Source organism: Narcine bancroftii, chromosome 14 (genome assembly GCF_036971445.1).
Source record: "Narcine bancroftii isolate sNarBan1 chromosome 14, sNarBan1.hap1, whole genome shotgun sequence".
NCBI classification, from domain to species: domain Eukaryota; kingdom Metazoa; phylum Chordata; class Chondrichthyes; order Torpediniformes; family Narcinidae; genus Narcine; species Narcine bancroftii.
In genome coordinates, this window is record NC_091482.1 from 15,864,827 (window position 1) to 15,878,073 (window position 13,247).

Consider the following 13,247-nt stretch of genomic DNA (forward strand, 5'->3'; position numbering starts at 1 on the left):
CATCTTCCAAAGTGTGAGCTGCGATATCCCAAATTTTGGTCTCTTTAATCCAATAAATCAAGCTCTGTAGCTGTTACTTTATGTAGTTTTAATACAAGCATTTTGCATAGCTTCACCACAAGACTTTCAGAACGATGAATAACAAAACATTTACTGTATGATAGAGATGCAAAGATATTTAAAGAGATACAAAAGCTTTTAAAGAGATACATAAATTCAAAGAAAAAATTCTCATGCTCACGCTTCCTTCACATCTTGTAGAGTGAGTGAGCAAGTGGTTAGCCTGGTCAGATATTATGACACATTACATTATAGTCACTATGGTAACACTACAAACAATAGTTCTCTTACAGAGACAGGCACAAAATTAACTAAGAATCAAAACACAAGGTTTTTATCTTTACACACTGGTTCTGTAATACCGTTGTGCTAACCACAAGACTAACTATACTGCTTATCAAATGAGAATTCATGCTCTTGATCATGAAGTCTAAGCTTCTTGATGTAAACAGGTTGGTCTGATCTGCCATCTTACATTGTTCCCACTTTAGCAGTTACTTGATGACTATTAACTTTTTACTTCACCAGTCCCCTGTTGGCCTCTGTCTCAGTATTCCCACCCTCTCCTCCCCATTCGGGGTATCTCCTATCTCTTTTGGGGGGGGGGGAGGGAACCAGAGCACCCGGAAGAAATCCGCAGTGAGAAAGTACCAACTCCTTAGAGACAGCGCTAGATTCAAACCTGGGCCGCTGGTGCAGTAAAAGAGTGGCGTGAGCCGCTATGCTAAGTGTGCCATCTTGATAAAGGGTCTCGTCCTAAAATGTTGACAACTGCTGCTCCCCTCAGGGGTGCTGTTTAACCCAAAGAGTTTTTTTTTGTGTCAAGATTCTGGCATCTGCAGAACCTTGTGCCATTCTTTAATTTTCCCTGTGGTTGAGTTTGAATTCGAGTCCTCTTGTTTTCAATCTGTACAATGAAGTTACTATAATAAACTTCAAGATTTTATTCTCATTTTTCTACCAAGAATAGCTTTAGTTCTTCTCCACCCTCAATCCCAGGACCATGTGAATGCCCCAATGGGTTCTTAGTCTATAATAACAAATGCAAGTTGCAGGGAATTATATGAGGGGAAACATGAATGTCTGCAGATGCTGTGATTGTACAGGTATGCACAGAAAGTCAGCTGGTCTCGCATCATCCATAAGAAGTAAAGGTATATTATGACATTTCAGGCCTGTGGTCTTTTTCAAGGTATAAGCGAAAAACAGGAGGATGTCAGAATAACGACTGCAGAATGGCAGTGGGGACGACAGTGGCTGTAGAAGTGAGTCTGGGTGAGAACATGGTTGTAAGGCTTGAGAGCAGCAGGGAGGGCACATGGGGAGCAGTGAGAGAGGCTGTCACAGAACTCCCTTCGGAGGAGAACTTCTCCAGGGCAGGCATCCTCTGAAGAGATTTCACAGTGAATCAATAGAAGTGAGTGAAACAGGAAATTGCAGACGTTATGATTGTAATAGAAACACACGAGGAACACGAGGAATTTTAAAAGGTATGCTCAATGGTCATACACGATCAAACATATCATTGAAGCGATGTTACACTTATTATTTATTTAACACTTGGCTACACTTCTCCATGGATTGTCATCTTGTCGTGGTGTAAAAGTTTGTCCGGACCTGAGATCCCGAGAGCGATGCTGCCTGGAGCTCTGCTCCTGGTAGGACTACCCATGGCGGTAAGGTCAAGGGTGAGGCCTCTGACAAAGAACAATCCAACCAAGTCCTCAACGGTGGAACAGGTGGACGAAGGCTGTTGCAAATCCATCAGCTCCAATTGTCGTGGTTGCCATTGGAACTGGTTGGTTGATTTGTGAAGTATCGTGTGCTTCTTGGAGTGCAACATCAAACAAATACATGCACAGGCGTCTTCGCTCGGTGGCCCATTTTGCAAGGTTGGACTCATAAGCTACTTGAGAACCCACTAGGAATGAAGGCCATCATCCTCGACCTCGAGGCATAGCTATGAGAATTTGATTATAAGCTTGACCTACCTCAGGACAGAGACATTTAGGGAACTCTATGGAAATATGATTTACTGAACTGATCAGAGTATACAAGTATCTTCCACAAGAGATATTTGATTGATCACATGCTAACAATTGAGAAGATTCACTATATTTTTATGGACCAGTATTTTAGATCATGAGAATTAGAAATAGGAACAGATCATTCATTGGTCATAAATTAAAATTATAAATGATCTAATCTCTGAATTCCATCATCCCCGATCTCAGTAATTCACCATCCACTCGCTCTGGTGACGTGAATTCCAAAGTGTCGCGGACTGAGACAAAAATGTCCTCTTCAGCATGAGTCTTCAGAAGCAATTCCAATATCCTGAGACTATATGTCCAGTTTAAAAATGATTCTGCTAAAAAAAATCCTCACAGAGCCTACCCTTTCAAAACATCTTAGAATCTCCTGGTTCTAATGATCTTTTGAATTTTATGATGCCCCACCAAAGGCACGGTTAACTAAAATAAATGTGAAACAACAAAGGATTTTCCAATCACAAAACATTTGATTGATCCTTCTCAACGTCTGTCTTCTGTTACACCGTCTTTGACTTCCTGCAGTTTTTGGGGTTCGACCAAAGTGGGCTTTCTTCATGTTAATAACCTTGACCGTGAATATATTCCAATCATTAATCTGCTGATCATCAAACCTGCCTCTAAAGTTGTCCGAAAGGATCATCCAACATCGAGTCACATTGGGAACTATTAAGAATTTCCCCTCTGTTTAATCCGGTGGTTCTCAACTTTTTTTTCGGTCCAAGGCCCACCTGGCTAACATGGCCTAACATGCCATGGCTCACTAGTGGCAATGCCTGAGCAATATTTTCAAGTCAAAGCCAGAAACACATCTTTATCTAATTGAAAGTATTTAATTTAACATTTTTAAAGACCCACGTGGAAACACGCTGCAGCCACCAGTGGGCCGTGGCCTACTGGTTGAGAACTGCCGGGTTAATCTGAGATGCTGAGTTCAAATTCCTCCTTGAGTGCAGATATTGGATTCATTGATCTTTCCACTGGCAGGATAATAGCATTGATTTAATCGATCAATAATGAGAGCAGGATTGAGAGCCAGTGAGATGGATGCTATTTCTGTGGGTCCCGAAGAGAAAAACGGATCTCTCTCAGCGGCCCATCACTTGAAAGCTTGAAACATTGCTCATATGATGAACTTGCTACCCAACAGATAAACTAAAACATCAGTTTTAAGAGCCATCTTTTGGAAGATTCAAGATTCTTCTATTGTCATGTAACAAAACAGAAAATGCAATATGACACAAATTTTCCTTTAGTCTACTGTAAGGCAGACAAAGATTCGCCATCAACAGAAATTACCCGGTGCCCCTTACAGCCAGAGAAAGAGAAGCAAAAAAAGAGTCCTCCAGCATCACTGAGTGCCCGTGGATTCGTCTCCACCACTCCCGCAGTGGCACAGCCTTCTGCCTAAACCACAGGCAACCTGAGCTCCAGATCCGAGCCTCTGACACAACCAGGAAGCCCTCGGATCCCTCAGCACCCTCTTATAACCCGGCTCCGATACCTGGTACCCCCTTCGAGCCATTCTCCAGCAGTCCATAGCCTGGCGTGAGTCCCCTGACCGCAGTTGCGAACAGCCCGCAGCCTGCGTGGATTCCTCACCTCGAGTCGCCAACTGCCCACCGGCCGTGTGCCCTTCAGCTGCTGAGCCCCTCACGGATCTGCCGCCAACATCGCTGTTTCGTGGTTGTCTCCTCGGCTTTTCCGTCTCAAAAGAGGGCTGGCCTCCTCCGCTTTCTGGTGCCCTGCGCCAGTCCTCCGCAATCCTGCAAGCCTGCTGCTGAACACAGGGGCCGCCATCTTGAACCTAGACCCCGCAGTCTGATCAGTGCTGAAGAGCTGCTAAACCAAAGTCAAGTTTGTCCTCTCAGAACAATGAGTCACGGGCAAAACATAACCCAGTTCCATCCACACTGTAATAATTAATCTTGCTCTGTGCAAAACGACTGTCATGTTTCTGACATTGGAGAAGTGACAACATTAAAAGGTCTCATTGGCTGTAATGTGGCCATGACTGGGTGAAAAATTATGAATTTATCTGAATCTAACCTTGGAAACATTTTAACACCAAGGTAGTTGAAGTTTGAAATCTTTTGTGAAAATGGCATTTGATGGCTGATTTTAAATTTCAAGTTGCTCGACATTGTACTGAAAGCTATTAAGGAGCATGGCATTACACCTATATTGACCAAAGATAGGCCATGATCTCATGGCAGAACAAACACAAGGAGCTAAATAGGCAGCGCCTGCATTTACAGTTCAAATCGACCCTTCTTGAGTTATCCCAGGCAATTCCTCCCAGGAAATCTTAGTTGGGCCTAGTTTGCTGTAAGCATGAGCTTTTATGTATCTGCATTACCAGAATTATAATTAGAGTCACTTCACTGAATTTGATGTGAAGATAATGGTGGAGGCCAAAATAAAACTGGATTATGTCTTTCCTATAAATCACCATAGATTCAGATACACATTGATGCATAGATAGATGTGCAGATATTGAACGGCCGGGTATGTATTTAACAGCTGAGAGTGTTTGAAAATGAATACATGCAATCTTTTGCGAGACTAAAATACAAATGTGACAGTGGGCAAATTTGTTTGGAACCAGGCAGTTGTACGTGCTGGAGCCCCAGAGGCTTTCCCAGAGTTCATCTTCAGCTATTCACAATCTAATGTGATAATTTGTTTTAGAGCAAGTCTGAAGGAAATTTATTGCAGTGGGTGATGGCTACAGGCAAATGCTAATAAAATGCTTTTTTTGCTGCAATTTGTTTAATTGGCCACAGAAGAAAGGCTCACATGTTAACTTCAGTTCCTTGCCCAGACCACAGCTGTTCACAACATACAGCTCTCAATTCTCACAATCCAGAAGCATAAACTTTACACCATTAATTTAATGATCAAAATGCATTTTTTTTTTGGTTTGCAGTGGTCCCCTGCAATTTCTGCCATCTGCAATGTGATCCCACCTCCCTGCCCTGCTTTCCACAGGGAATGCTCCCTCCCTGGACTCCCCCTCGTGCACTCATCCCTCCCCGCTAATCACCCTGCACCTCCCCCTGCGACCATAAGAAATGCTGCACTTGTGCCCCCACCTCCTTTCCTCACCATCGTTTGGGACCCCAAACAGCCCTTCCAAGTGACGCGACGCTTCGTAGGGTTGAATCTGCAGGGGGTCATCGACTGCATTCTGTGCTCCCATTGTGGCCCCCCCCCACAAATCGGAGAAACTGAACGCAGACTGGGAGATTACTACGTCGAGCACCTTTGCTCTGTCCGCTGCAATAATAAGGGACCTCCCAGCAGCCAACCATTTTAATTCCATACTCCATTCCCACACCATGTCTGTTGATGGCCTCAGGCACTGCCAAATTGAGACTACCTACAATTTGGAGGAACAACACGTAATATCCCGTAGCCAGATGGCATTAACTTGACTTCTCCAATTTCCATTAAACTGCTCTCTGAGTCTCTCTTTTTAGCTAACCTCCTGTCTCCGTTCTTCCAGCTCCCCCAACCCTACCCTCTCCATTCAGAGCTAACCCCTCTCCCCATCATCTCATCATTTTTAAATTTTATACTCTCCCACCTATATCTACCTACGACTTCTTAACTTAAGGTGGTATGTGAGTGGGAAGGTGAGTGGGAAGGTTGAGAACCATTGCTCTAGTCCCAATTGTTACTGATATATTTTGCTTGAAAAAAACTGTCATTGGCCCATTTCCTTTGGAGCTATGAAACAGTGCACATAATGAGTCAATTTGATACAATTAATTCCTTAATAATCACAGAGCACCTATGGCATAGGGATTGCTTAAGGTGGTATGTGAGTGGAAAGAAAACTTTTGAAAACCACTGGCTTAGAGGGATTGTGCCAGGGGCAGAGCTACAGAAGAGTAACTGAGCAACAAAAAAGGAAGAAAACAAAACATAAATTAATAATTGAAAAATAATGACTGGTTCATATATTTCTTCAATTTGTTTCTGATGCAGCAACAAGAGTCACTTCAACCCTTCAAGTAGTTGATATTTGGCAAGCTGGGTGGGACCAAGCGGTTAGCACCATGTCTTTACAGCGCCAGTGATCGGGGGTAGACCTAGGTTAAAATCCCACGCTGTCGGTAAGGAGTTTTTACATTTTCCTTGTGTCTGCGTGGGTTTTACCAGGGGCTCCGGTTTCCTGCCACCATTTGAAACATACTGGGGGTGTGGGTTAATGGGCTGTAAATTGGGCGGCACAGACTCGTGGGCCAAAATGGTCTGTTACCGTGAGCTGTATGTCTACATTTAAATAAATTTTAAAAATCAGCTTTTTGTAAGACTAAACAAACTGTAATTTCTCCACAAACATGCTACATTGTGGGATGAATTCAAAGCTTAGCAGGTTCCAAACATTCTGGAAGCTGAGAATAATCCTTTCAGTTTAACATTCAGGAGATAGGGCTGGTCCTTTGAGGTTGCTGAATGGTTGTAGTCAGAAGGATTGGAAGTAAGTGAGGGGAAGTGAGTGCTTTGGGCTTGCCCACTGGATGAAAATTAGGCCGAGCACAAAATGGGCTGGCGGTGCACGATCGGCTGCTTTGCACGCCCGTCCTGAACTGAATTTCAAACCTGTTTGCTTACAGAGTTTCAGACCTGGATCACATTAAACAAAATGAAGTCATCTCAATGCGAGATCAGATTATTGCCGACTGCCAACTTAATTCAGTGCTCAGTTCAAGACAAGGCTCGGCACGAGATCAAAGTTGTGAGCCAAATAAGTAGTGACGTGTATATCACTTGCCTGCTTACTTACACCACATGTACACTGATTGCCTTTATGTACTTACACATAAGTGTTTTCAGATTAAAACCCAAGCCAATCACCGCAATCTGCAGAGATGCACATGGTCAGAGTGGCGGCCAAGTGCTTCTGTTGCATTGCTGTTAGCAATATTATACCCTGGTTCTTTGGGCCCTAAACAGTGTTATTATGTAAGTGAGGTCACATCAGGTCAAACTCATAGGTCTGGATACAATAAGTTGCAAGCTCACAATGGATACTAATCCCATTCACAGTTGAAGGCCTGGGCTTTGTATAACATATTCACAGATCCATCTAAATATGCCTGTAGGGACGTTCATAAGAAACAGGACAATTTGAACTTTACATTATATTGTCTCATTTGTTGCTATAAGTGAAAGTAAGGTGAATGAAGTGATAGAATTATATTCTCAACTTGCTGTAACCCATTACATTAACGTTCGCTGTAAACCTCACAAAGCATACCCAATTATTATTCAGCAAAGGGCTCCTTACGGGCAAGGTTACATTGCTTATCATAAATTTTAAGCTACTCAGATTCTAGAAAAGAGAGAGGGGGTTGAGTGTGCTTTTTTGTTAATACTGGGTGGACCATAGATATTGGAGTATGTCGGCCTCCTGGTCTACTGCCTTAGAGCAAATCTCGATTAAATGCAGACCCTTCTATCTACTCTGAGAGTTCTCATCAGTGATTCTCACTGGGTTTACATCCCTCCCCATGCCAATTACAAGCAGACACTTGTGGAGCTACATGACGTGATCAGTAAACAAGAGAGGGCCCAATCTGACGCACTATAAATCTTAGTCGGCAATTTTAACCAGGTCTGAGTCAAGAAAACCCTGCCCAACTATCATCAGCATGTAACCTGGTGTACCAGAGATCATTGCTACAACCAAAGAGGGCCTACCACTCTCTCTCTCTCAAGACTGCACTTTGGCAAGTTGGATCACCTGGCTGTGCTCCTTCTACCTTAATACAGACAGAGCCTAGAAAGTGAGGCTTCAGAGATAAGAACAGCTCGAAGGTGGTCACAGGAGGCTGAAGAATGGTTACAGGACTTGCTTAAATCAGTGGATTGGGCAATGTTCAAGGACTCAGCTGAGAATCTGAACAATTACACCAGAGCTGTCACAGACTTCATCAAAACAGCTATGGATGAGCGTATCCCCACCAAATCGTTCAGAAGCCCTGGATGAACAATGAAACCCAGAACCCACTGAGAACCAGATCGCAGGCATTTAAGTCCAGATCAATACATAAGAAGCAGGTATGACCTGCAGAAGGCTATATCCCGGGCAAAGTGGAGATTTCGGATGAAAATGGGAACAACAAGGGACACTCGACATCTTTGGCAGGTGACATAACCTGCTACAAAACCAAATCTGGTACAGAAGCAGATGGTAAATCTTCACTCCCAGAGGAACTCTACTGCTGTACCACGGTGCTGCCCTGGGAGGATATGTAACATGGTATAAGGCATGAGCAGATACTTATCTTCACATGGACAAGAAGATACTGTGAACACCAGATTTGTGTGCTACATTGCTAGATTCAGTTTCCTCCCACTGTTCAAAAACGTACCAGGGGGGTTGTAGTTTAATTGGGAGGCACGGGCTCGTGGGCTGAAAAGGCCTTTTACCAAGTTGCATGTCTAAATTTTAAAAATTTAATTTAAAATAATGATATAAAGGTGATAGGCCCAGATTATGATCAAAATATCAAGGTTTTAAATCCTGGTCCCCAGGATGTTAAAAGTAAACATTCCATTATTGTCACATAATACTACATTTACAATATAACATACATGAAATTCCTTAACTTTTGTCTACCTTAAGGCAGATAGGGAGTCACCACTTTGTCCAGTGCCCCTCACAGAAACCTACAGCACCTGGTGTTCCTAGGCAGTCTCCCCTCCAAGTATTGATCAGTCCTGAGCCTGCTTAGCCTATGAGAGCAGATTGCCTCGTAACACCAGGTGCCACAAAGCCTTTATTTATATTAATAGACAAACACATTTTTCTTTCCCTGCTTTTGCAGTGGTATAATAAATTTTCAACTGAACCTAGTGAATTTGAAGGGAAATTTAAAAGCATTCCGAACTACTGAGCCACACTCCTGAAGCCACGTGATGTGATCTCACATTTAGGCCAGTGTCTGGATCTTGAACGTTACCACACTCAGGACTCTGCCTTTGGTTACACATGCCACTGACACACCAGGTCCCTGGCTCACATTCTGGACTGATGGGAGAGCGAGACTGCATGCCAATAGAAGCAGACTTGCTGGTTGCTTCACCACCTGGTACAGGAGTCAGCTCTGTTGAAAATCGGAAGAATCTGTGGAAGGTGGTGAACGTAGCACAAACATCTCTCTCCTCCGGCTATGTTTCCAACTGCCTTGGAAAGCAGCCAACTTACTCAAGGGCCCATCACATTCTGGATACACTCTCTTCTCCTTCCTCTCATTGGAATGAAGGCTCACCATTTGGCTTAAAGACAATCTTTTCCCTGTAGCTATCAGGCTCCTGAATGAACCCCACAACAGTGCTATCATGTTACCCATGCTCTGTGCTCATTGAACCTATTTTTTCACTGTGTATTATAAATTGTGCTCGTCTACTTTATACCTCTGCATGAACGTAAGAGCTAACCTGTAAAATGCTTCTCACCGAACCTGGCATAATGCAGCAAAATGAACTAAAACTTAAATTTAGAATGTCGGAGCGTAAGGATTTCCAGACATTTGGATGCCAGATTATTATGATGACCCAGGTTAAATCAAAAGACAATGGGTATTCGAAATGTGCAATTTTGATTAAATCGAAAGACAATACTCCACCTACCCATACACAATGGCTAAGTGATATTATGTCTTGTTTAAGTTTAGAAAAAAAATTAGATATGCCATTAAATAGTCAAATATTAACTTTAGGGCCCATTTATGGACTATTATCAAAACCTTAAGAATTTGGGTTGTTCTGAAATGTTGGTGCTGTGCTGTCCAGATTGCTGTCATTTGATTCCTACGTGTCTGGCTTTAAACCTGCTTAGTGGTAGGGGTTCCGAATTCTAAGGTTTTGTTTACATTATTTTCTTATCTTTTGAATTGTAGATTACAGTTTATAACTGCACTGTTCAAATTTGCAACATATAAACATCAATAAAATATTTTAAAAAGACAGTTTTGTTGGAAATGGAAACAGCAGTACTTTTAATGTTTTGTTAATGAAATACTACTTCATCCAAAACAGTTTCAGAGTGTAGTGAATGCCAGTCCTCATCTACACGTCCTCATCTACACTTGTACAATAGTAACTTGTCCTGGCTCAGCATCAACTAGAGCAGAAACCCACTTGCCATCCTCAAGGGGTTAATTTACAACCTATCTTTTAGCGTTTATATTTTGTAGTAACCAGACTAACAGTACAAGTTCCACTTCTACTGTCAACTTGCACCCCTGTGTCAGTTTCAATAGGCTGGTTTGATCAGAATTGAGAATGATTTTTTTAATGGTTGGCCTAACAGATTGGTTCACTGCATCAGATGACTGCATGAGTGATCCATTAACAGAGGCAGTAATAAGCCCTCAGGTGTCTATAATTGAGTCGGATTGTGGGCAGATCATTTGTTTTGGTGAGAGCAATCTTCACTAACTTGTTTCAGAAGAGCAGTTAACTTGTTTCTGAGTGATGAGGAGAGAGAGAGATTCTCCATTAGAAGAAAGAAAAATACCCAGGATTCTCCCTATTACTTTTTTTTAAACAAGGGGACCACATTTTCCATTCTTCAATTCTCTGGCACCTCCCCTGTGGCCAAGGAGGACGCAAAGATCATTGCCCATGGGCCTGTAATCTCTTCCCTCCCTTTCCATAGCAACCTGAGGACTTATAAATTCTAATGTTTTTAAGAAGACCCCGCACTTTCTCTTTCTTAATCGTAACATGCTCCATCACATAAGCTTGTTCCGTTCTGACCTCACCTTGTCCAAGTTCCTTTTTTCTGGTGATTACTGAGGCAAAGCATTCATTTAGATCCTCCCCAATCTCCTCTGCCTCCAGGCACATATTGCCTCCTTTATCCTTAAGTGGCCCAACCTTCACTTTTGCCATTCTTCATGTATGCATAGAATGCCTCAGGACGTTCCTTAATCCTACTTCCCAAGGCCTTTTCATGCCCCCTTCTAGCTCTCCTAAGTCCTTTCTTATGTTCCTTTCTGGCTACCATACAATTCTCACAAGCCCTTCCTGTTCTTTGCTTCCTGAATCTAATGTCTACTTCCTTCTATCTCTTAATCAGCTGCCTTACCTGTTTCACCAACTTACAAGCAACATTCTATGTGACGTGTTATTGATTCAGAGACGGCACCAGAAGAGATCTAATTGTCGAGGAGTGGGGGCATGAGGGTAACCACAGTGGGGGGGGGGCACAAACTGCGTTCAAGAACTCACTCAGTGCTCAGCGGTGGGTGGGGGTCTGCTCTTGTAAATTAAAACTGCGGCCTTCCAATCAATGGGGTTTTCCACCTCTGACAAGTGTCAATCTGGGTAGTGAAGAACGTGGCTTTCGATTTAATCCATGTTCGTTTGTTAATTCTTTTAACATTGTCTCTGGTGACTGTCAGTGCCTGAAATTCACAAGAGAATGGTTTTCCGTGAGATCTGTATGGTTCGAGTAGATCCCAGTAAAGACTGCTGGATCTGGGCCCATTCGTACACACACAACCTCCAAAATCCAAACATGCTGGTGGCTGGTGAGATACATTTTCATTTGTCTTTTTTTTGGTCCCAATGACAGTGTTTGGGTAAGGAGTGTCAGTCACAGGCATCTAGGGGCTCACAGGCAAGTCCATTCCTGTCCCACTCGGGGGCGATAAATGCTCTTGCAGCTGGAGCCATGCACGGTGGAACCTCTGAGCTGGCCCGCAACTCCCTTGTGACACTAGTGCTATGGGTGGGTGAGGAGGTACAATAACTAATTTGGGGGGGGGGGCATCGGCTGCAAATTCTTCCCCCCCCCCCCCCCCCCCGACTATGATGCCAAGCCTGAACTAGTTTCAATTTGGAGCTAATTTTAGGGGGAGCATACAGAAGTACAAATTAACAGTGGGAATAAGCCAATTGGTCTCTCAAGCCCACTTTGCCATTTACTAAGATTATGGCTGATCTCAACATTGCCATCTATCATCCTTTAAAAATATTCAAAGGGTCCAACACCCTTGAGAGCTTCAAAGAGTCATGACGCACCCAGAGTAAACACTTTATGTTCTCACTTCCTTAAATAGGTGAGACCACTTGGATTTTCAGTGATCTGCCCATCACATACACTCCGCCCACATAATCCCCAGCCCCCTTATTCCCTGTTCCCCACTGCCCACCATCCCACTCTTATTTGGCTCCACTCTTCACCTTCCTTTGTTAATTCCTCCCAGCTCCTGTCATTGTCTCAAGCACACTCCACCCTCTGACTTCAATCTGCCACTCATCTCTTATCGCCTAGATCCACCTCTCGCTTGCCAAACTCTTGCTTCTTCCACCCATCCCTCTTTAAGCTGGCTCTCTACCCTAGCTATTCTCAACCTTTCTTTGGCCATGCCGCCCCCCCCCCCCCCCCACCAAACTTAGGACTTTGCTCAAAGTTTATGGCCCCCTTCCCAGTGAAGCAGTCTGGTTTTCATTTCTTCCATACTTCTCTCGTAGCGACTACCCTAAAAAGCATTTAAAAAAAAGCATGAAAGGCAAACAAGGCTTTTACTAATATGGGGGGGGGGGGTGAAAGAAGTGGGGAGCATTGGGCACCCTGTTGAGAATGGCTGCTTTACCCTTTCAGTGCATATGAAGGGTTTCAAGCCCAAAAGGTTGATTGTCCATTTCCCTGCACAGATGCTGCATGACCTGCAGAGTTTCTCCTGCAGTCCGTTTTCTTTTTGCATGACTATTGGGAGAGTGGACTGGCTGGATTGCTATTACAGACTCAATCAGCCAAATGACCTCCGAGCAATCTGTTACATTTGTGTGATGAAGCACTTACTGACTCCAATCCCGAACAGCCTCCCTTCCCTTTTCAGATTCTGCCCACTTGCCGTGCCACCACCTCTGGCTTTGCTCTGTCCATCCTCGACTCTCCCTGTGTAACCTCAGGTCAACAATGGGATCGTCTCAGCTCAGTTTCTGCCATGATTCAACAGTCCCTTGGAGTTGACATGCAATAGGTAATCAGCTTGATGAGGTTTTGGTGGGGTAAAGGCGCTCTGGCACAGGTTCACCAATAAAATGACTGCCATTGAAGGTGAACTTCAGTCGTCAAATTTTAATAGAGAAAACTGAACTGATATA

At 43.5% G+C, this 13,247-nt stretch overlaps 1 protein-coding gene across 6 annotated transcripts in view; it reads right to left on the minus strand.

The window, feature by feature from the left end:
* The window catches only part of LOC138749881 (LIM/homeobox protein Lhx1-like), a 440,383-nt gene that overhangs the window by 120,585 nt on the left and 306,551 nt on the right, over window positions 1–13,247 (minus strand). For 2 of the 6 annotated variants that reach the window (XM_069911870.1, XM_069911867.1), the window contains exon 4: window positions 11,364–11,539. The exons of the other annotated variants lie outside the window; for them this stretch is intronic. The gene's annotated coding sequence lies outside the window, so the exon portion shown is untranslated. The remainder of the gene's footprint in view (window positions 1–11,363; window positions 11,540–13,247) is intronic. 6 annotated transcript variants of the gene reach the window in all.